The sequence below is a fragment of the Equus przewalskii genome, chromosome 7 (assembly GCF_037783145.1).
Source record: "Equus przewalskii isolate Varuska chromosome 7, EquPr2, whole genome shotgun sequence".
NCBI lineage: Eukaryota > Metazoa > Chordata > Mammalia > Perissodactyla > Equidae > Equus > Equus przewalskii.
In genome coordinates this window covers 49,261,282-49,285,888 of record NC_091837.1, presented here as the reverse complement: position 1 = coordinate 49,285,888, position 24,607 = coordinate 49,261,282, and the positions used below count along the sequence as shown (strand labels likewise).

At 40.5% G+C, this 24,607-nt stretch overlaps 1 long non-coding RNA gene across 2 annotated transcripts in view; it reads right to left on the bottom strand.

The window, feature by feature from the left end:
- The window catches only part of LOC103561246 (uncharacterized), a 69,629-nt gene extending 66,579 nt beyond the window's left edge, over positions 1–3,050 (bottom strand). The window contains exons 1-3 of one of the 2 annotated variants that reach the window (XR_547395.2): positions 2,894–3,050; positions 2,681–2,743; positions 1,455–1,651 (exon numbers count right to left, since the gene is read on the bottom strand). This is a non-coding gene — a long non-coding RNA (uncharacterized lncRNA). The remainder of the gene's footprint in view (positions 1–1,454; positions 1,652–2,680; positions 2,744–2,893) is intronic. The other variant, XR_011541957.1, reaches the window with a different exon arrangement.
- Between the last annotated feature and the right edge of the window lie 21,557 nt (positions 3,051–24,607).

Below are 24,607 nucleotides of genomic sequence, written 5' to 3'. Positions count from 1 at the left end.
GCAACATTTCCAAAGGAAAGATATATCATTGGGAAAGGGAAGATGAACATCGGGTGACAAAACTTGACAAATAAATAGTTACCCCAAATATTTCTCAGAGGGATGGTTGCTGGATCACCTGTCGGTAAAGTTGAGGCAGTGGTCTTACATAACAGCGTGTTTGCATGGACTGAGGGGAAGTTCTCACTCTGAGCTCTTCTTACATGTTGTTTATTCATGGGCCACAACTTTGGGGTTATTGGCAAATAACAAAGTAAATCATAAATAGAAGATCCAATGTATTTGCATTAGCCATTCAACTAGCTTGATTTATTCGGGTTCGTTTGATTGTTGTGCCTGGATAGCATTAAGAATTTGCTTTCTGATTACTGATCAACAGCAGTGATGATTAAAACAAAACAAAATTTTAAAAATCTATGGAGCAGTTTTAATACTCAATTTGGTTTTTCAGAAAAGGGTAAGTCATGCAGTTCTTATAGATCAATGTCTAAGACCATGGGCAAGGGGATGGGCGTGTCCCATGCTTTCTTGCCCTCTGAGATGTCTTCCACAACTTTCTATTCCTCTCCATCCCCTCGATATATTCCTGTTAAAGTCCTTCAAGGACCTTCTCAAATGCAACAACCTCTATCTCTCAACCCATCTATTTCTTTTGAATCCACATTATATTCTGTTTGAAGCTCTCTTATGTAAGTTATCACAGCCTACTGTCTTATCCTCCCGTTAGATTATAAATTTCTTGGGGGCAATGACTGTAATTAATTCATCTTCATATTCTCTGAAGTCCTAGGATTCCAGTGGTATTCTTCTATTCTTACTATTTGAATAGTGTTCAATTCAATGCTAAAGTACCTAATGAAATGGAATACTTAAAAAAACATAAATCCCCTTCCCCCATTTGGGTTAGACTTGGATAGAGAGAGTAAACTGTGAAGAAAACCAAATGTTAACACATAGTTTGTTGTAATAGTTCTGTTGTTAGGAGCTCATCTAAACAAAATCCAAGGTCACAGTTTTGGTGAATTTCGCAATATTTGTAGTTCATGGAATAGAAACTCCAAAATGTTTTAGTTCTAATTTTCCAAAGGATCAAATTGTCTTAGTAAGAAATCAGGGACTGTGAATGGAAGCTCGTCCACAAGAAAAAAATGCGATGGGCTATAAGTAGAAGGAGAGCATGTTCTCACATGTACTCAAGAATTAATTCCACTGCTATTCACCAATCTTTAGGAATCTGGAAATAATATGCCTGTTGGCTATTTGTGTTAGAACAGATGTAAAATTAATCGGTCCAGCTAACAGTACCAGGTCTGCCTTGGCCAGTGAAAGATTTTAAAATCGTTCTCCCAAAACAGGAATCATAAAAAAGTCCTCCAAATCACGTTTTCAGTAGGCCCAAATATTGTCATTGTGTTGTATTTACTCATGTTTGCCTTCTCGTGAATCATTCTTACCTTTCCCCAGGAAGCGCAGGGTCATTTCTCTCCAGAGCTTACTCTTCCTGGAAGGCAGTTTTCTTGCCCTCTGCATCAGCGCCTTCTGGGAAGCCTTGGTAAGAACAATGCATATGACCTGAGCAGTCAGCTCTTCAGCTGGTCTTCCAGAATTAGGAGCCTCTGTCCCTCGCAAGACTAGGCAGCAGGGGACGGCCCTGTTGAATTCCAGAGATATAAGATGCACCCTCTTAGTCATGGTATTTGAAGTAACATACCTCCTAATTTTCTTCTGCCTCCCCTGCCCTTTAGCTGCTAACATAAAAATGGAGATAAATTATTTAAGTGAATATTCTTGATTCTTAATCATCTTCCAAGATTGAGGGAAGTTATTAGTTAAAACGTTAGATGAGAATGACTTCTGCAATTCATGAAATGGATTAAGGAAACCAAGAGTTTTATACGTAAAAAACAACATTTGACTTTGAGGAGAAGACCTCAGCTTGAGTCCTAGCCTCAACATTTTCAGACCAATCCCACCCAACAGCCAGTAAATATAAATCCAGAACATGTGAACAGCTCTGTTTTGTGGCAATAATCTAGAACTCTCCTTGCTTGGTTTATGTCCACATGTTCCCAAGCATACTATTTTTCTGTCTTGTTCCTCTCTTAACTCCTAGCATTCTTTAGAACCTAGATTCAAACTCACTTCACTGAAGTTCAAATTCACCTCATTCTTAGCCTCTTTTAGCTAACTTATGCAGCCCCAGCACCGACCCTCTTGACCTCGTTCCCATACTGGTTTGTCTAAGACCCTGTGAGGGCGGGAGTTACATATAGCTTCTCAGAACCTCAGGTTTCCTCATATGTAGAATGAAACCTAAACTCTATCTCATGTGGTTTTGTGCCATTAAAGCGTTAGGTTAGTTCAATGTTATTCAACAAATTTATTGAGCCCTCTACCTACCTGGCACTGAGATCTACAGATGAATAAGTTATAGTTTTTCTGGTGGAGACCAACAAGAAATCAAGGCTTATGGAAGAATAGAGAGGAAGTTATGGGAGAGGGGGATTGCTCACTGGAATATCAATTTATCGGCTTGGATAAGAGAGAAAGTGCATCTATAAAGACTTCCAAAAGAAAGTCACACTTGAGCTGAGTTTCAGAGCACGTTTAGGAGTTACACAGCTGAGGAAATAGGGTAAGACAAAGGGAATAGACAGTTGTTAAGAAGCAATGGCCTTACCAGAGAGAGCTGGCCTCTGCGATCCTTGGCAAGTGGCTTAACCTCTGATCTTTAGTTGCCACACTGTAACAAAAGGGAGGGGGGGCATTATTTGTGATCATAGGATTGTATATTGGGGTGTTAGTTATTATTTCCTTTCCCTTTCTTGTTAAAATGGTATGCTAATTTTGCTTTGGAGAAACCACCCATCTCTCAACTTTGAGTGAGCCTCACAAGGTAGAGTTAACTCCCAGCTCAGAGGGGAGACTTGATGTCTGTTGAAATCCTGCTTCCTAGTTCATAGACGATTGTCTTTTTGCTGCATGCTCACATGGCGGAAGGGCCAAGGGATCTCTCGGGGGTCTCTTTTCTAAGGGCACTAATACAATTCATCAGGACTCCACCTTTGTGACCTAATCACCTTCCAAAGGCCCCACCTCCAAATATCATCACACTGGGGATTAGGTTTACATATGAATTTTGTGAGGACATGAACATTCAGTCTATAGCAGAATGAGAGAAATTTCAACAGATAATTCAGGCAAGAAATATTAAGGGCCAGAACTGAGGTAGGGGAGGATGAAGTTTAGTATGGATTTAATAGGTGTTGATAGGGTGGATTTGCTAGATCTTAGTGACTGTGATAATAATGAAAATAACTTCAATTTATTGAGAAACTACTGTGTTCTGGACTCTGATAGATTAAGGCTAAGTGCTTTACGTAGTTAACTCATCATCCACTAGAGCATGTCTTCCAGAGTGTGGGCAACTTATTTTGTTCACTGTTGAACCCTAGTACTTAGCATAGCACCTGATACATTTCTCTTTGTAAAATGATTAAATTAGTCCTTACAACAATTCTTAAAAGTAATTATGGTTATTAGATAACAAATATCTCCTTTGATAACAAATATCTCCTTAACTTTGAGAAAGTTAAGGCTCAGAGAGTCTAATTCATTTGCCCAAGGTCACACACAGTTCCAGATTTGAGTCCAGGTTTGGTCTGCCCCTAAAGCCTCTACTTTCCCATCCTTGTTTGCTGACTGCTCTTGTATGAAAGTAGTTCCAAGCTTTTAAAATTAATTGGCTGCGCCAGTGATGTGCTCTCCAGTGAGAGGGAACATGGAGAAGAGCAGGTCAGTTCTGGGTGTGCGGAATGTGAGGGGCTGTGAGACATCACATGGAGATAGTAAGTGAGCGAGTGGAAATAAAGTGTGAAACTTAGAGGCAGGAACTGGGCTGGAGACAGGGATTTGGGAGCCACTGGTTTTAGGTGATCAGTTGAGCCCCGAACACCCCTGCACTTAACAGACAAGCACAAGCCACCGGGGGAGAAGTGACCAGAGAGGGAGACAGCGGTGTCTCAGAAACTAGGAGGGCAAGGAAATGAAGTGAGCAGCCAGCCCCAGCAAACTGGCCTGCTGGCGAAAGACAGGAAGGAAGGAAGGAAGGAAGAAAAAGAAAGGAAGGAAGGATGGAAGAAGTGAAAAATTGACCATTTGGATTTAGTGATTGAGCGAGAAGAATTTCAGTGCTGTTGCATGGCATGGTGGGGACAGAATCCAAACTGGGGCGGTTGAATAGAAACCCTGTTAAGGAGGTAAAGGCATAGGTTAGTCATTTGAGAAGCTTCCTAATTACTTCCAGTAAAGTGTATGGAAATGCATTTTCTCCCACTTCAAATCTTTCTATGGAGATGAAAACAGGTTAAAAGGGATATATCAAGGATAGGCTCAGTCTTAATGAGGCAAAGGCTAGGGGAAAAGTGAATATGGGAGTGTGAACTTGACACTGATAATGTGGTTGTGAGAATGTGTTTACATATATGTTGTTTATGGATTTCTATTCATTCATTTATTCGACAAGTATTTATTGAGTGTCTCTCTTGTGCTAGACACTATTCTAGAAACTAGGGATATAGGAGTGAACAAAAAAGACAAAAATCCCTTTCCTCATGGTACCTACCTCCTAGTAGGGTATGTGTGTGTGTGTGTGTGTGTGTGTGTGTGTGTGTGCGTGCGTGTGCAGTGGCTCTGGAGAACGAGAAAGCAGAGAAGGAGGATAGGATTTTCGGTGTGGAGGGGTTGCAATTTTAAATAGGTGATCAGGGAAGTCATCTCTAAGCAGGTGGCAATTGAGTGACCTGAAGGAGATGAGAGAGTGAGCCTTCACGACATTTGCTTGAAGAGTATTTTAGGCAGAGGGAGCATAATGGTATGAACAGCTCAGAATTTTTTTTGACGTTAGCCAGTAGAGCCATTTCCTCTCTCCTTGAGTCAGACTGCAGAACCCGTGCAGGGTGGTGAGTATGAAGCACTTTAAAAAGGAATAGTTCTACTGAGAGGAACTTGTCACTGGGGCCACTTAGTCATTGCTTCCTCCAGCCAAGTATACTGGCCTTGTGGGGTTCTGGGCATAAGACTGACCAAAAGAGAGAGGCCTAGTTGCCTTGAAGAAGTTAGAAGAGCAACTGTAGAGATTGGTGAAATTTAAAATATCAAATTTCCCTTCAACTTTCATGTGTAAATTTACAAGTATGTTTCACTAAGTATAAATGAGTTCATTTTGCCTTTGCTCAGAACCAGTTTATGAGAGAAATGTTACAAATCATCCTTTTGTATTTGCTAAATCTGGACCTAATTCCATTTTTCGAAAAATCATGTTTGCAGAAATAAGGCCACATGGAAATGAACAAATAATGAAAAATGGAATATAACAAACCCCTGAAGTCCTAGAGAATTAAAACTCTGCCAGAATTATTTATAAAATGTGCTCCAGTATCCAAAAGTATTTACAATTTGCTCCATAGCTTATAAAATCTGGTACAATCTAAACATACTTGGTAGTTCCATGAGACCCAAAACATGTTTCTGAAATCCTGTGCCCAACTCCTTGAGCCCCATATGGTGGAATCATAGTCTTGACATGCAAAGTTCTTTGTAACTAGAGACCTTCAGCATCATTCAGAATAGAAGTAGAATTCTGCGTGTAACCCTGTGTGACTCTCTAGTAAATCTGTAAATACAGATGAATATCCTGTTTGCTATGACTCAGTGAAGTCCTTGCAAGGTAGGGCAAGAATCCTGAACTTGGGGTTGGTGGGGGTAAAAGGAGCTTCATTGCACAAAAATCAACGTTCGAAGTAAAAGTGAATGAAGATCATAAGGCCCTTTGAGATACAAAGGGGTATCGCAAAACTAAACAATCAGTGATTTATCAGTGTTTGAGTGATGTAGAATCAGATTGAACTTTAAAAGTTCCCCAGGATATGGCAATGTCGGGAGGGACACTGCAGAGGGATTTAGTGTACCTTCTCCACCATACATCCCTTGCTCCCATGACCCACTCAGATGGCGGAAACACAAGGCCATCCATCTGTACCTCTTTGAAACAAGAATCTCACATTCAAGCGTCCCTTTTAAATGGTGGATACAAGAGCCAACTCTTGCTGCTAGCACAAGGTCTCACAAGGCTGTTAATCATGGAGTACTGATAGCTACTGTTCCGCGTTGGATGAATACCAATTAGAGAGATGGGACGACCTGAGGAATGGAGAGGAGAGAGCAGTGGGGGACTGGCTTTGTTGTTTTGGGGAGGGGTTGCCAAAAAAATACTACCTGGGGTGCCAATGCTCTTCTCGCCAACCCGGAGGGGCGGCTGATGAGAATGGCAGACTAATTTACAAAGTATAAAGTAGGGAATGTATCAGAAGCATCATATTATTACTAATAAGGTTTGTTTTTCCTCATAGTGATGGCTGAATCTTATTTGTTTTTAATTTTAGAATCAGGCAGCATTTGTCTAAACTTTATAATTCTGTTTGTGTTTTCTCTTATGGTATCTCTTAAAAGAGGTCGTGTGAAGCTCCAGGGAAGTTTAGAAGGAAAGGTTCTGGAAACAAAAACTTACCATATGCAAAAGAGAAGAATTTACCAGGGAACATTTAGGAAAATAGAAAGAAGAGTGCTTCCAAGTTAAAGAACATCTCAATAGGAAAACAGTCCAAAGTGGAGCAGGTAGCTTAAACCAATAGGGCTTTCATCAAAATGAGATTTTATTTGCTCATGTGCATCTCTCTGCTCAGCCGATGACATACAAATACAGCATTCAGCACGGAGACTTGCTCTCTTGAGTGCCCCGCCTCTGTCTTGTGCAAGTCCCTGTCTGGCTTCATAAGTCTCTCAGCATCTTTCAGTGCATCTTGGGGGCAGTGATTCTCAATATGATCACAGGGTTTTATGACTGGCTACTAGATCAGAGGCAAAGTTATTGAGAACCAACTACATACTTGGGAATAGGAAAAGAAAAACACATTCCCCCCCAGTTATTTTAGAGTTGTCTTCCACTGTCCCAGAGTGCTGAGAGCACAGCGTGGAGTTGCTCAGAAAACCTGATTAGGTCCCACAGTGCTAAGCACAGAGAATTTCAAGAGGCTGGGAAATTGTTACCCTTGGAAGTAGTATGAAAAATGGTCCATATGGGGGGAGGACAAAAATTAAACTGAGATGACTAAGAAACATATTAACTAAAATTATGTTTGATTTGCCATCAAGAGCTCTCTCTTTTAGATGCTTGGAAGAGTGCCTCCATGGGGAGTTGAAAAGTGTTCAAGGCCTCTTCTGAATTGATAGTGCTTCCAGGGCTGATGTGAACAGTTCAGGCGTAGGGAGAGCCGTGGAGACCTTTCAATTAGTTGGGAGGCCCTTGTAATGGATTTGAGAAGAACAGGCTTGAAGAAATAAGAAAAAAATCAATTAGCTGTAAGAGTTGTTCCTTTGTTCTTTTGTTCCTTGCATATAGTAGGCACTCAATAGATATTTATTGAATAAAAGAATGTTTATTCTAACATATTCAAATAGTATGCAATTTGAAACCAAGTAGTGGATCCGGCCAGATCTTGTTTCTCAGATTATTATCCTTTGAGAAGAAACACCTCACTCTGTGTGGAAATAGAGTCAAAAGACAGCTTTGTAGGAATTTCCTTTGGATTTTAGCTTACTCGCTCATTATTTGCTCAAGTGATTCATGATCTTGAGATTATGGAAGTCACAGCAATAATGAAATTGCCAAGGAGAAATAAAAGCAAACCCTATGAAACAAAATCTTGAGTTGAACATAATCACGGAGGCAGTTGACAAGCAAGTCATTTTGGGGAGGAGGAGAAGAATCTGGAGAGGCTGCCTTGAGGACAAAGCAGACCTTGGCCTTTTGGTTGATGCACTAGTTACCATAGTGATTGATGGGACTTTGCCATAATTAAGTCGTTTTGTATCTGTATGAACATGATGCAATGAACCTCATGTAGCTAGGTTTGTGCTTTTGTTTTCTATCTTTCTTCAAGATCATTAGAGAGTGTACACCCTCATGTATTGATGTCCTCTGCAACCTTCCAACAAAATCATGGAGAATGGGAAACATGGTTCCATCTCTGTTAATAGGGTAGAGTTGATGTGGATCAAGGCTGCCCTAGGGAGAGAAATCCAAGGTGTTCTGGCCAGCATACCGATCTATATCATCCTCTGGGAAGTATAGGATGTCCTGACCTGATTCGTATCCAAAGTTATATGACCACCCAATAACCAGACCCCACCTGCACTGATACCATTTTAACAACTTTTTTTACATGATCTTTCCTTTGTCTTGTAAAGAGATAACTCACCTTACCTATGCCTTATAAATTTAGCCCTATCCTCAACGCATTGCAGCTCTTCACTGCCCATGGGACCTGGGCCCATGCTACAGCTCTTCACTGCTCATGGGTCCTGTCCCCATGCTAGTCTCTGAATAAAGTAGCACTACTACCAGACCTTCAGAGTCCAAGAAGTCTTTCTTTTGACTCCTCAGCTCGCCAAGTCCGCATCAGGGTGGCAATGTGGGAGCCATGGAAGAAAGCCCTTGGAGTCAGTCTAGGGAAGACATATTCTTGATTAGCCATATACATAAAGGACAAATGTCACTTTACTGAGAGTTTCCTTTTGCATAAAGACTATCAGATCAAAACCAAATAAAACCGGAGAAATGAAGAAGAGCGGAGTAACAACTGTAAAAGAAAAACTGGGAGAAGAATAGAGAACTTCATAAACTTGGGCTGCCAGATGCAGCAGATTGTGAGATCAGCGGAGACATATGTCGGGGATGGGGAGAAGAGCAATCCATCCTAACAGCAGTTCAGCTGCAGAAAGATGGATCTAAGGACGAAACTGAAAATGTGTAGCATCGATATCTTGTCAATGTTTCTGTGAGGAGCTCAATGAAAGCAGCTCTTCTAAAAAGAAGAGAGAGAATTCAATCTTTGGGACCAGTGGTATTTGGGAGAAATTCTTGGAAGCTGCCAAAATGAATTGTGACTTTCGGGAAATCAGCCACATGGTGAAATTCAAGGAAGTGATTGACAAATGGGGAAAAAGAGAAAGGACGCAATACTGAGACACCACTGTCCTGTGACTAAAAGGCTTTGCGAATTTGGGCTGCCCTGGCTGCCTGAAAACAGATAGGAAGCAAAAAGTCTAGATCAGTGCTTTTCAAACTTAAATATGTGAATAAATCACATCGCCTGGGGATCTTGTTAGAATGTAGATTCTGATTCAGCAGGCCTTGGGTGGGGCTGAGATTCTGCATTTGCAGCAACTTCCCAGACTGTGCTCACCATACTGTTTCAAAGGCCATATTTTGAGTAGCAAGGGGCTAGTTCCTGAGACCATAATTTGAGTAGCCAGTAGCAAGGGGCTGCAGCACTGTGTCAGTCTGGTCAATTTGAATTATTGTTTACTGTGGTGGAGTGTTCAAGGTTACATATTTTACTTTTATTAGCTAATTACTTAAGTTTTTAATTGTTAGTATTCGAAGTATATTGGATTATACTTTGCTTAGGCTGCCTTTGGTGACAGCTATCGTATCGATGTCCTATAGATTACTGACAATTTGTATTTTTGGTTGTTGGAATTTGGTCGTCTCTCTCCAGATGGTATTATGCAGGGAAAACTCCGAGAAGTGACATTACCTTTATCTAATTCTAACTGCAACAGGATGTACTAGGACTCCTTTCTTCCCCTTTCCTTCTCTTGATTTCTTCTTCTTCTTTTTTTTTTTTTAAACCACTACTGAGTCCGTGGAACTCCGCCAAATCCCTGGAAATAATCCAGACCCATACATTTCTCTTGCCCATTACAACTGAAACAGTAGTAGCAAAATAGAAATAGCTCTATTTACTAAAACATTTTCCCCCTACAATTTAAGATTACAACTGGCATGCCAAATCGATATTAGGGACATGTTTAATACACTTATGTATTTTGGAGGTGGGGAATAGAAATAACACCTTTTATTTCAGAATCAATTTTAAGGGGGTTGACTTCATACATGAATGGAGATCTCAGCCCATAATCTTGGGTTCCTGAGCACACAGCCCCAGTTTAGCTTCTAATTTACTCTCGGGTGACTTAATGGTATTGCTTAATTATAACAGTTGCAAATTCCATCCTCCAGAATATATCACAGGCAGCCAAACATCTGCAGGGTTTTGTAGTAAGGAGGATGCCAAAATGAAGTGCTCATTTTTTTGTATTATTTTGCTTTTATTAGTTTTTAATACATATATGTAATAAACCAGATGAGCAAGACAACACTTAAATATGCACCAATGGTAATCAAATCTAAGATATTAAGTTGCAAAAATGCCCATTCTATGGAAAGGAATATGCTCCTCAGGAGAATCTAGACTGTGATAGGGGACATTTTAAAATAACATTAACTTTTCAGTGATAGAAAAGAAGTAGGAAGACTTCTCAACATGGGAAGTGTGGATCAGAGCTGGAAACGACCCTGCAGAATGTACTGAATGCCAGCAAAAAAATTTCATTTTTATATGAGGAGGGGCGCTAACAGCTGACTAACTGAAGCCCCTCTGTTACTCAATACAGAATCTTCTAGGAAGTCTTCAATATCATGGAAATGCAAAGTGGTGTCAACAAACTCAGAAAGTTAAAAATGAGATTAGTTCTGGTTTGTCTCAAGCTTGTGACTGACAAATCATAATTAAAATAATCTGGTTTTTTTAAGAGAAAAGATGTTTTCAAGGATAAGCCCAAAATACACAACCACCATTTCTAGAAATAAAAATTATACCATATTTGACAAAGTGATGAATGATATAATTTTACACTTACCATAGTTTTGGAAAATATTTTAGAGTTAGTTTATCTTTATTTTGTTATACAAAGATATTCCCCATTATTAAAAAAATGTGTCAATCTTTCTAAATTGTGTAGGTCTAAAAAGAGAAGAGTATTCTTTATTATAATGTCTTAAAAATGTCCTAACAAATAAAACGTCAAACTTCGCCAGTGACTCATCTCCCTCGTGCAATAGTATTTGTGTAGATTTTAAAAAAGAAGAAGAAAGAAAAGTACAAAATATAAAAAAATAGCCAATTAAAAAAATTGCTTCTGTGTATGCTCAGCAGGGACCTGGTAAAAATTAAGCTGGGGCTAATGAAGCTCCAAGCCCCTGCATAACACCACAGAGGGAGGAAGACTGAATATTGCCTGCGATGAGGCAAACGGCTTAAGGAGCTCTGTGAAAGTCTCATTGAAACCAACTGAGCAAACGCACCTGTCCCCCAGCCTTTGTGAAGAGCATCTCCAATCAGATAATATTGCTGCCGCCACGGAGCTAGGTGCGACCCCAGTGTGTGCTTACCGCTTAGTCACCTCAGTGAGGTGTTAACTTAAAAGTCAGGGGAGCCTGGAAAGTGGGTCTTATTAAACAATCCAGGACTCTAGACTCTCATCAATGCCCAGGTGGGTGCTAAGCATAGAGATGGCTCATTATAAGACTCACCCATTCCCTTTGTTGCCAAACCAGGTTTGTTTTGCCTATTGCATGATTATGACAATCACCAAAATGACAAGTTTGCAAAGATAGGATGTAATCACAAGGCAGCCAAACGAGGAGGTAGGAGAATCAATCTCAGATCTGCCTTCCTCAAAATGGGGACTGAGGGATATTTATGGGGTAGAAGCAAGGTGGTCTGAAGTGTGGGAATAGATGATTGGAGGTGAGGAGAAGTGAGGTAATTGTTAGTCAAGCTTCATGCCCTGTCATAGGACACATGTTCACAAAATGGGGGGCTGGCCCAGTAGTGCAGTGGTTAAGTTCACACATTCTGCTTCGGTGGCCCGGGGTTTGCCAGTTCGGATCCCCAGTACGGACCTACGCACCACTTATCAAGCCATGCTGTGACAGGCGTTCCACATATAAAGTTGAGGAAGATGGGTATGGATGTTAGCTCAGTCTGCCTCAACAAAAAGAGGAGGATTGGCGGCAGATGTTAGCTCAGTGCTATTCTTCCTCACACGCACAAAAAAATACCCCCACAAAAAATGGCGGCGTTACCATGATCTGAGGGTGGAGGTTTTAGCTCCTTGACGTCAAAAAGGTCACTTGTTGAGTGAGCATTTGTGCAGGCCCAGTTGATGGGTTAGTGGTCTCAACCAGTGTGAACTGGGCAAGGGGTCTCAGTTCTTGAAAAACCACTTTTAATTACTCTGTTGATAAGATGGGGTCAGTTGAACTGGTGATGGAGGGCCTGGTTATACCTTTGCTAAACCCAGCTTTGTATTTTTTTTTTCAAACCAGTCAGCTTCTAAAAACAGAGATTTTAGTGCCCTGCCTTTTCTGTGCCTTGTGACCACATTCAGGCTCTTCTTAGAGGATTTTCAGAACCTCCCGTAGGAGGAGCCTCCCAAGGCCTGGCCTTTCTGAGTCTGGAGCTCATGCTGAATCCTCATTGCCATCAAATTTATGCCTTGGGTTCTATTTATTCTCTTTAGGTCTTTTCTGGAGACTAGTTTGCTAGTTTCAGAGAGAGCACTCAGAGTGTGATCCTCAGGCCAGCAGCCTCACAACACCTGAGAGCTTGTTTGAAAAGCAGAAACTCAGGCCCCACTGAGAAGCCTGAATCAGAAGCTGCCTTTTGATGGGAGCCCAAGACAAAGGCTATGTCCAGTCAGTTTTCTGAAGAACTGTTCTAATTCATTTTGGAGATTTTAATGACTGAATGAGTTGACCTAGCCAAAGCATTTGCACTAGAAAAAGGAACTTCTGATGATGCAAAATTTTGTACTAAAAGAACTAAAGTCTATGATAAACAGGAATCTCTATAAAAAGGCTTTTGGAAATTGGGTCCTTTTGGGTGTTGCCATAGACACCCCTCTCCAAGTTTGACCAGCTAGGGGACCCTCTAGCCCATATCACCTCAAGGTTGAGTCTTGGGCAAAGCCAGGGTTGCTGACCATGGCCGACCATGACAATGGAGTTGGATACATTTTCCTTGACGTGCACCTGCATTTTTCCATGGAGAGGAGATTAGCACAATCATTCAGCAAGTATCTATTAACCTTAGGACTATAAAAACTGTAAGCAGTGTGACAATGGCTGTAATAACAGGGGCCTGAGAATCTGGAGACTTATTTGCTGCTCTCAGCTTAACACTAACCAGTTGTGTTGTCTTGGCCGAGTGACTTCATTCAATGAACATTTATGGAGTTGCTTCTACAGACCAAGACATTGAGGGCCGTAAGAGAGTGGAGGCCATCTAGTGGCTTTTGTAAATGAGTATACTGCTTTTGATCAGAGTTTTGGTTCCCAGACGAACCCTTTAAAAAAAATGAAACATTTTGTGGAAGCCCAATAATGAAGCAGATAAAATGTGAGCTGTTCTGTTTGAAGCTGAAGTGGAAAGTCCTGAGCCACGTGCTCTGTCTCCCCCTTATCCCTGGTGGTGACCCTGAGGCATTCTGTTGAAATTACATGCTTCCAAAGTTTGCAAAGAATTGAACTTGACGACATCTGCAGCCACCTTTGACACTGCCAGCTTGCACATTCCCGGATGGTCAGTGTGTCCCGCCACTGGAATTACTGTAGTTGTGCGAAGCCAGTGCCTCCCTTTTGTTCCCCAAAATGCATCATACCACTCTCTTTTAGGAACTGTGGGCACCAAGTAGAACTGTGGACGCTTTAAGAGAAAGAATGATACATTTGACCAAGAAACAATTCAGAACTTCCTTACGTTAGAAGAAAATGCAATATAGTAAATAACATTAGAAGAGAAACTGATAACTGGAAAAAAAACTTCTTGAATTTGTATGGTTAAAGGTTAATATACTTATTTAAGAAGCTTTGGAAATCAATATCAAAAAGATAAATATCAGTAGGAAAATAGGCAAAAAAAAGAGTAGGCAATACATCAAATAATAAACAAAAATGGATAACGATTAGTCAACCTCAAATTAAAACAACAGTAGGATACTATTTAAAATTTTTTAGATAAGTAAAGTTGAAGAAGAACGCCAATTCTTATTGTTGGTACGAGTGTTGGGGAAAAGGCACTCATATACGCTACTGTTGTTTGTTCTTTATGGAGGGCAATTTGCTTTACAACCTCAAAAATATGCATACTCCATCACTGTACAATTCTTTTTCTAAGATTTTGTCATTAGACTTCAATCAGAAATATATACAAAGATGCAAAGATGTACAGGCACATTCATTGCAGTACAGAGATATTCATTGGCAAAACTAACAAACTAGAAACAATCTAAATTTTCAATAATATGAGAATGGTGATATATATATTTTGCTGAACTGGTGCAACAGAACAAACACAGTGATTAAAATAAAATGAAAGAATAATAATTGACATGGAAAGAAGTTTATGCAAAAACAGTATATATATTATGATGTCAGTTTTGTAAAACAAATATGTATGTGGACATGTATTTTGTAATTTTACAAAAGTAAAAACAAAACAAAAAATCACAGAGCTATAGTAATGAAAGGGGCTGTAGTGAGCTGGGAATCAGGACGTTTATGTTCTTGTGTGGCCTTTACTTCTAACTAATTGCATGACTTCTGGGCAACATCTCTTCTCTTGTTCTTGGTTTCCTCATTTCTAAAATGGATAATGTAGCAGGCTGAATAATGGCCCCAAAGAGATCAAGTCCTAATCTTTGGGAACTGTAAATGTTATTTTAAATGGGAAAAAGGTCTTGATAGATGTGGTTAAGTTAAGGATTTTGAGATCATCCTGGTTTATTTTAAATGTAATCATAAGTGTCCTTATAAGAGAGAGGCAGAGGGGGATTTCACACAGAAGAAGAGTAAGAGGCACTGTAACCCTGGAGACAGAGATTGGAGTGATGCAGCCACAAGCAAAGGAATGTTGGCAGACACCAGAAGCTAGAAGAGGCAAGGCATGAATTCTCCTAGAGCCTGAAGGGTGCCAGTACCTAGATTTTTGGCCCAGTGATGTTGATTTCAGATTTACGGCCTCTAGAACTGTGAAAGAAAAAATTTCTTTGTTTTAAGCCACTGAGTTTGTGGTAATTTGTTATAGCAGCTGTAGGAAACTTATACAGGCACTTTGGAACAAATTCTTCATAGAGTTTATTTTGTTCTAAAAGTATTAGAATCATATAATTTGCTTTGTGAGACAGAGAGAAATTAAGGGATAAATATTTCCATGCAATAGTTGGGGGAGAATAGATTCTACCCCATCATATATTTTTTTCTTTCTTTTAAAATAGAAATGAAGGAAATTAAATATTACAAAACCAAAATTATCTAAGGGAGGGAGCAAACAGCATAATGTTTGTTTATTTTATAGAACCAAATTGTGCTGTTATAATTAATCTTAGGGCCAACTTTATTTGCAGTTACTTGTAGACCACATTTAGCTACTTCTAGACACATTGGAGAAGGATGAGAAAAAACATTAAGAGGAGAGCAATTTTCAGAGGTCTATGCTCATTCTCCAGATATCTGGTGACAAGGAAATTCTTCATTTAGTACCATGCTGGGGCCTGTGAATTCTTCTGATGTGGTCCTGTGCAGCTATGTGGACGAGTGTGAATGTGTTTGGTCACTGAGGTAATAGTAGTTGGAAGTCAATCACCTGGGTATGTCACTTTTAATAGTTTCATTAGAATTCTGTGTTATCATAGGAACTCCCAGGCACATTAATATTGATGCACAAATGTAACGTGCATTTTCCCCTCCTTTTGGATTAACTTGTGCATGTAATATTGCATCTAAAAATATTGTATTAAAGCAGTATACATTTAATGTTACCACCACATTTTCCAATCCTGGCTTTGTTACATTCCAATATATTTTTAATGATCTCAACAGATATTGCAAAAGTATTACAAAGAAGTTGTTAATAAATGGATCAGTTCTGGCTCAGGTCATGAGACAATAAGTGCCGACTACTCCTGAGATCCAGACAACCAAGGCAGAATTGTAAAGGGGTTGTCTGAGAACTAGTTTTGTCACCCTTAGCTGATCACCCATCTTCAGCCTATATAAGAGCTGTTGGAGAGACTAAGAGGAGAGTTGGAAACAAGAAAGGGAACTTTGAGGCAAGTTTAGGAAATATTCTACAGTCCTGAGGGGAGAAGGCGAGGCGTTTACCCTCATCTCATGCCTAGGGAAAGAGACTTCATCAGGGCTGACTGGTTGCTTGCTTCGATGGAAGGGGAGATATATCGGTTACTGGGTTGGGGACAGCCTGCACACTCAGGATTTGTAGAGCAACAAATGCCTGATGGTTTCTCTGGAAACAGTGTGGGCCACGAAAGAGACAGAACTGGTGTGGGATTGTCTGAGCTCCTGCACTAAAGGTCCACCTGGAGGGGTGAGAAGACCTTGGCAGGAAGATGCTGGAGGAGGACAACCAGATGGCAGAGATGGAGGGAGGAGGTGTAAACTCCCAACCTAAGATGATACTTTCTCCAAAGTATGGGAATTGCTGGTGTGAGATCCTCTAAAGCCCAACAATCCACTGAAGAGCCCTGAGACAGAGTCAGCTCTGGAAGTCTTCCAGAGGACAGTTTCCCTTCATATTGCTGCTCTGACCCCTTCTCTTCCCTCACTCTCCTCCAGCCCTGAGAGAGCTGAAGCCTCAGCTAGAGCTGAGCTGGGTATGGTGGGGAGGGTGGGGCAGTGTGGGCAGAGTAAATGAAGAAGTCACTCATGCTCGTCTTTGCCACTGTTGAGGTCCAGCCTGAATCAGGCATAGCTGCAGAGGGAAGAGTGCTTAACTTTACGCATAGTTGGAAACTGACAGGTATCAAGGATTGAACATTTTATAAATGAACTGAGACTGGGGAGGTGGGAGGACTAGAGTCACCAGAAGTTTGTTACCTAGGAGTATCCAGAAACACTGTGAAACCTGTCCTAATTTTCATCCAACAAGGTGGGAAAACCTAGCCCCAGACAGGGCTAATTTAAGGGACAATGGGAGACAAATATAGTTGCTTTATGACTACCGGTCCTATTTGTTCAAATGAAAAGTTTTACTTAAAACATTAATGGGCCAGCCCCAGTGGCCTAGTGGTGAAGTTCAGTGTTCTCTGCTCCAGCGACCCGGGTTCAGTTCCTGGGTGCAGATCTACACCAGTTGTCTGTCAGTGGCCATGCTGTGGCAGCGGCTCACATACAAAAAGAGGAAGATTGGCAGCGGATGCTAGCTCTGCTTCTTTAAGTCTAGAAAGGGTATGACAAAGTCAAATAAACAATAGTCAAGTTAAATTCTTAAACCTTGTGAGTTTAAGACCTTCTAAGTGTCATAAATGGTCATATATGTGACTATAGAGCATGTAATCAAGGCAATTTGGGATGTGCACCTGAAAAGTCTCATTTTAGGTTATGGGTTGTGTTCTCTCAGGTGAAAGCTTTCCAAACCAACTGGTAAGTGAGTCTTTTTAAAGCTTATGCTGGGTTACTTTAGCCATATTTGAGTCACGTGAGGGTGGAAAAATACACCCTCTTCTCTAAAAAAAGTGCGCTGACCTTTTGGGGCTTATATAACTCAAAGAGCTGAAGCCATAAACTTCAAACCGAATGTAACGAGAGTTCTCACTGAGCAAGGAAAATGAAGTCAAGCTAGAGGAAAAGTGGTTCATATTTTTTAGATGGGACTATGAAAAATTTAAGCCAACTCACATGGCATTTTAGAGATGCTCAGGTAAGGCTAAAACAAGGCAGCATTTGCATTAACTTTTAACTTTGCTCTGTTCTCTGCTAAGGACTTGTCATACTCATGGAAGTAAATGCAAATACATATGTTAATAAAATGTTTAGATTGGAAAAGGAAGCACTTCCCTTTGAAATTTTACTGAAATTGAAAAAAATAGAATTGGTATTGTGGCCATTTATTCATATTTTATGATGAATTCCTCTTATTTTAGCCTGGAGAACTTTAAGAGAGTGAGGGGACCAATCCATTCTCCTAGACATTATTGTAAAAACTAGAGACATTTAAAAAAGTCATAGTATTAAGTTTCTGACCAAATTATTAATATTAAATACATTAAACACGACCCAGGAGGCATATGCGCTTCTTGGTTTTGCCACCGGATTTTGCAGCCTGTCTAGGGCCGTTATTTGACTTTGTTCCAGATACGTTCATCTACACTGATGTTTTTCTCTATTCTGTGAATGGGAGTCAAAATAAATGGGAGAGTGAATCTCATCCTTCAGAAGGAGGGATCCACTGGTTAGTGTAAAGGAGGTGGAAGAACTGTTACAAGCTCCTGGAGGACCATTTGTTGGAGCCATCTCCCGGTGAACCCAAGCCTAGGACCCAGAGCATTTTTGTGCTGGGACTTCTATCAGTCATGGGTATTGCTTCCATTCCCATCAATTTCCTCTCCCCAAACTGCTTCTATGTTTAGCATAGTAGGGAGTGAGGAGAAATCTTGCTCTTTTAAAAGGTGCTGATATTTTGGGGGTGATAATTCTTCCCTTTGATAATACTTTTTCCCCTTTTCTAAAATAAGTAAGCCTCAGGTTTCAAAATACATTTATTGCTAACCCGTAAGGAACCTGTCCACGTTCTAAGGCTCCTTCCAGATATCAGGCTGTGAATATAACAATCACTGTTTCTTTTTTTTAACTTCTTATTGTTAGATGTTTCCGTCTTGAAATCATGTTCCTTGTACATATTTTTAGGATAAAACACCCTAGTAGGAGTCTTAACCCTTTAATGTGTTTCTGTTACTTAAATACTGCTAAACGCTGTGTAGGAGTGCAAGTAGTAAACATTTGATCTTATATATTTTTATTTTAAAGTATTTTTTATTTGCTCTTTATTTGACATAGTTTCAGATTTACAGAGACCTTGTAAGCATTGCAAGGAATTCCCGTATACTCGTCAGTTAGATTCTCCAGATGTTTATATTATGCGACATTTGCTTTATACCCCCTCATTCTGTGTGTGTGTATAATGTATATACACACTCATATATGCATTTTATTAATTCTTTATGAACTGTTTTTTGAAGAGTAAGTTGCAGACTTGATGCCCCTATACCCTTAAATATTTCAACGTATGTTTCCTAAATTAAGAACATTCTCATATAGCCACAATGCAATCATCAAAATCAGAAAACTAGCATTGATATAATCTTGTTATCTAACCGACCTGATTGAAATTGCTACTTTTCCCAATAATGTCCTTCATAGCGAAAGAAAATCCCAGATGAGGCATTGTATTCAACTGTCAAGTCTCCTTAGTCTCCTTCTGTCTGGAACAGAGCCCTGTCTTTGTCACGACCTTGACATTCTTGAAGAGTACAAATCAGTTATTTTCTAGAATGTCTTTCAATTTGAGTCTGCTTGTATATTTTTAAAAGCATAAAACAGTCACTGTGGAGAAGTTGGGAAATTCTTGTTGCTCTAGGAACCCATAACTTCAAAATTTATTAACTTACGTGAGCTCAAATATGTGAAATCTAAAGGGATTTAACCCCTGTATTTATACATATGGTTCCTGAGCCATTTGCACATATGTATACATTCTTCAGATTCTGTACACTTTGTTCTTAAATAAAAATAGTAAATGACTAAAGTCATAGCTTGGAAAATTTATAATTCATTTTTAAGGGAAGAGTTCTAAGTTCTTGATTTTAGTAAGCATTACTGTAGATTTTATTTTTTTCCTGTTTGGGCTATTTGTCTCACTTTGTTTTAAGTAAAAGGTAGGAGTGAAAAGTTGCAAGAAAAGTGTTCAGGAGAGGTTTAATAGATTATTGAACTAGTTTACTGAAAAAGTCCAAAAAGATGTGCCGTCAACTGAAGGCCTTTCTGAAGCACAGCTGGCCTATTGCTATCCAAGGACTCCTCGTCTTTCTATTCCAAGACTTCTCTTCTTCAGTCGTGTCTTTGTTTTGGTGAGTCTAGAATATTCAGGCCTGTTAGATACACATGACATTCTACATACAACATTGTAGAATTTTTTTTTTATCATCAAATCAAGTTTTGGAATCTTGAGATCCCTCAAATGAGCTGTGAGGACTTGAGAGATCAACATTCTTTCTCCTCTACTGCAATCACACCGAAGCATGATGACCATCTCAGGAATCATGTCTCTCCCGGAACAAGAGATTCATATCGTAGAGCTGAAGAGGGGGCTGCTTGAGTAACGCAAATGTTATTATTATATTGTTAGGATAACATCTGAGCATAAAGCTCTTTCCTACTGAGATTAAAATTTAACCCCCAGGAAACAATAAGTTGACTTTTTTCTTTCTGGTTTTTTTTTTTTTAGAAAGACAAAAAGAAGTGATGATAAATAAATTTTAAAAAACACACATAGCGAGCGACATTCAAGCCCCAGATAGCTGTTGACTTTGGCAGAACTGTCAACTAGACTTAAGGAGCATTTTTGTGTTGGAACTTCTGCAGGTCTTGTGTCTCTACGACCATCAATTCCCTCTCTCCAAAGATTTTCTCTATAACAGCAAACAGTGCAAGAATTATTGAGTAACTGTCTTGGAAAAACAATTGAAACGCTCTTCGCCGTTAAAAAATGTGACTGGATACTTAAAATGCTGTACTTCTGATTAAAAAAACAACAATAACCTATTGTACACACCTTTCCTTTGGATTTGTTCTTCTTTGCAAGTGAGACGATTAATTTTAGAATTCTTTTAATTGGGCTCAAACACTGCCGTGCTTCTCTCCCAGAAAAATCAATGCAAAGAAACTCCTTTGTTCTCCTGTTAATTGCTACCACCTGCTTTCTAGAGGCGCCTGAATTACTTTTTTTGGTGGTCTTCATATTTACCTGATTTTGAGCAACAGTAGGTTACTTTGCCGTTTATTTACTTCTCGCTGCCTAATGTCATCCAGAATTTTCTTGCTGAATCAACTTTTTGAGCTCTCAACTTTCTTTTCAATCGTCTCACCTCTGTTGCTGATCTGTCAGGCCTAGGGATTCAGCTTTGTTGCATCAACGCACACTTCAAAGATGTTTCAGAATTCGCACTTCAAAATTAAAATATACATTTTCTTTTCAGTGACTGAGCCATGAAACAGAATCACATGGGATAAGGAAGGGGTAGAGTAGAACAGAAAATCTAAAACATAGAAGCCAGTACTTCCCAGGGAATTAACTTCCTCAAACATGTGTTTCCCAGAGCTCAGACAACACTAATTTCTGTGTTGTTGGTACTGTTTCTTTGTTCTACTCTGCCGCTTCCTTATCCCACATGATTCCATTTCACGCCTCAGTCACCAACTAAGAAAGTGTATATTTTAGGTTAGATTTTAACTTTAACCACATTTTTGAAGTGAGCCCCCAGTACTAAAAATGTTAGCACTTGGGGCATTAGCTGGAAGCCGGATGACAGGCTCTGAAAGACTCCTCGTAATCAGAAAAATAGGGATAACTCTGCTGCCTGGAGACAGAGACTATGGCTCCCTCCTCCAGCCCTAGATCATTTAACTAGAGTCCTGGAGGGACCAAGGGAACCTCGACACCTGAATTGCCTGACGTCTAAGGTGGGAAGGTTCCATGTTTCAGAACATTGCACAACTGACTGTAAGGCTATTGTAATGAGGAGGATGTGTCCCACTGCTGTGCAGATGGGTGGCTGATTTCAAATGATTCCATATGGTTGCTGCCTGTTAGGGGGCTTTCTCTTCCTGCCGTCATCCTGAAGGTGATGACATTTACTCTCTAGTCTGAGAGGAGTTTACTAACATACTGGGCCATCATGGGACAAGGACTACATAAGAGGATGGGTGGGGAGAGGAGGGTAGGGTAGGCAAAATTCTGGTGCCCTTATGAGAGTCGCTCAAGTCAGAGAATACCTGGGTGATGTGTTGGCTGCTGTCAGCTGGGGGTCCTCAAAGACAGGAGCAAGAGAGTGGGCTCAGCGCTGCTGGCTTCGGCAGTTTTCTTCTCAAATGCTCCCGCAGTGTGATCCCTTCCCCTTCTCTGCTCCCAGCCCCAGCTGAGAAGGGAACGTTTTCTTATTTCTAAGAACAGAAAAACCTACTTTGAAAGTATGCATTTGGATCTTTCTCCTTGGATTTAGGTTAGTAGATTTTCTTTTTTTCCCTAAAATAGTTAAGTACCTGAAGCTTTTCCTTCTGGTTCTGTTAAAGGAAAAAAATGTTCAATGACACTTGTAAAAGACAGTAAGGCAGACTTTATTCAGGACCATTGTGATAGGTACAGGGATCACTGCAGTGGGATTTTACAGCAGGGGAGAGATTGGGCTCAACTCCAAATGCAGCATGGGCCAGTGGGAATTTATAGCCAAGGGACAGCATGGGGGGCAGTGGATGGACAATTGCTAAGCGGAAACAGCAGGGCTAAAGGAGGTTCTGGGTAAACTGACCTAACAGGATTCTTCCTGAAGACAGGCCAGGGTGGTCAGACCTCCCCTGGGGGATGGTGGGGGTTGAGGAACCCGGCAGGATATCGAGGGTGGTCAGACATTGAGAGTGGGGGTTCTGGTTAGACTGACTTAGCAGGGTTCTGCTTAAACTAGACTTTATAAGGAACCACACAGACGGGCCTAGGAGAAAGTTCAGGAGGCTGACTATAAAGTTTGGTCAAGCAAAGAGTCTTTGTCCATTTCTAGTGAGAGAATTTTGACCATGAGCTGAGGAGAAACGAGGCTCTCAGTAAAATACCAGTAGCAGGGGAAGAGTCCAGTTGGCCTGGGGTGGGAATGGGGAGAAGGAAGCACAGTAGAGATAAATATTTCAAAACCTTTTCCTTCAGTGTGTTCTATTACCTTGCTGAGCGTGCAGTCTTTCCTTATCCTGACTTGTCACCACTGCATGTCTTAAAGTCTAAACAATTAACTCTAATGACTCTTAAGAATCTAATTTGAAATATGGTAGGCCGCACTGGAAGTAGGAAGACCTTTCCCAGACTAGCTGGGAGCCCGGCAAATCCCTAATGTAACACTTGGAATTTTTAATCAGACTTAAAACTCTTCTTCAGACAGTTCCACAAACCCTAATTAAGCCCCTCAAAAATGGTAAGCCCTCTGCTAGTGTTTGGAGATTAGAAATAGGGGTAAAGATCTCTGCCTTCATGGAGTTTGGAGTTAAACACCAGAAATAAATACATAAAATGCTGCAGGCAGTAATAAAGTCTATCCAAAATAAAGAAATAGTACAGAGTGCGAGTGCTTTATTTTCATGGAGGGAGGGAGCGATCAGGGAAATGTTTCCTGAAGTGGTAATGCCTGACCTGGGTTTTGAAGGATGAATAGGATTCTGACAGATGAACAAGAGAGAGGCAGGTCCCTCCAAATGGGATCGGCATGTGCGGAGGCACAGAGACCTGCACTCCCCGGACGGCTGCATTTTGGATCTTTGAGACACGGAGTGATTCAGGGAAAGAAGTTTACAGCCCCCTGGGGCTTTCCGCACCTGCTTTGTGGATCTAGAGGAGTCTGGAGGTTTCAGCGTAAGAAGTGAGTTCTAAACCTTCCAGAAAACTCCAGGGAAACCAAGTTTGGAAGCAGCAGTTGGAATTCTGTCTTGCTCTGGAAGATCCACTTTTGGTTTCCGAAGTCCTGTTCTTTGATGACATTGGGCGCTGCGCACTGCTGCTCCTTCCTTAGGGATGGGAAGCCAGGCAGCCCCCGGGCAGAGGTCTGGGGATCAGGGTTGGACTAAGCCTGAGATGTCCAGAGGACAAACCAGCATCCGTCCAGGGGACTAAAGGTATCCATGCTCTTGAACTTGTGGAGACAGAATGAAGCATCAGCAGTCCTGGTCTGTCATCTGGCATTGTGGAAATGCACTTGGTCCCTTTGGGAAGGTTATCGAGTGCTGCCGATGGCTTTCAGTGGAGTTCAGGATGAGCCTGCTGAGAATGAAGGCTGTTCCTATCAGAGGATTCTTTGTGATCCTGTGTACTAGTACTGGGTGGACTGGTTTGTCTTATCCTGGGCAAGTGGTCAGCAAGTGTTGACTGAGAATTCAGAGAACCCCTCACGGTCCTGTTGCAAAGTTCTAGATCACACAGAAGTATATCTGTGCCAAGTGACAGCGCAGCTGGGTGGGCATCTGAGCTAAAGATATTCGGTTTTACAAAAGTGTCTCTAGGACAGGACTTCATTTCTTCTAAAAACAGGTTTCTGTAGTTAGCAGCAACATTACATTAGGTAGTCCTACACAGACTAAAATTTGATTCTACGCTTTGGTGTTTTATTGAGCACTGAGTTAAGGTATTTCTAAATCTGCTCCTGAATATATTCTTCTCAAATTGTTCGATGTCCCTTTCATAACAGTCTATATAATAAGTTCTCTTCAGAAATTAAAAAGCGGTCCTGATAAACTGATATCCTTCTTTTCATCAGTTAATGAGAACTATGTAACCCAGATGTTTTACATTTTGCCTTAGCTCCCGGAAGGCTCGGAGGTAAATATTCTGATCAATTCAGTCATTCTAATTTAGTTTTCTAAGTCTCTTGCTCTCTTATCCCTTACAAAGTCCGTCTATTGTGTGGATGTTTTTCCTTATAAGCAATTTCACATCCGTTTTTAGAAAAAGTGGGGATGTAGAAAATAAATATGTGCAATGAAACCAAACATTTTATTAAATGGTATTGTCTTATTCTCTAATGAAACTTATAT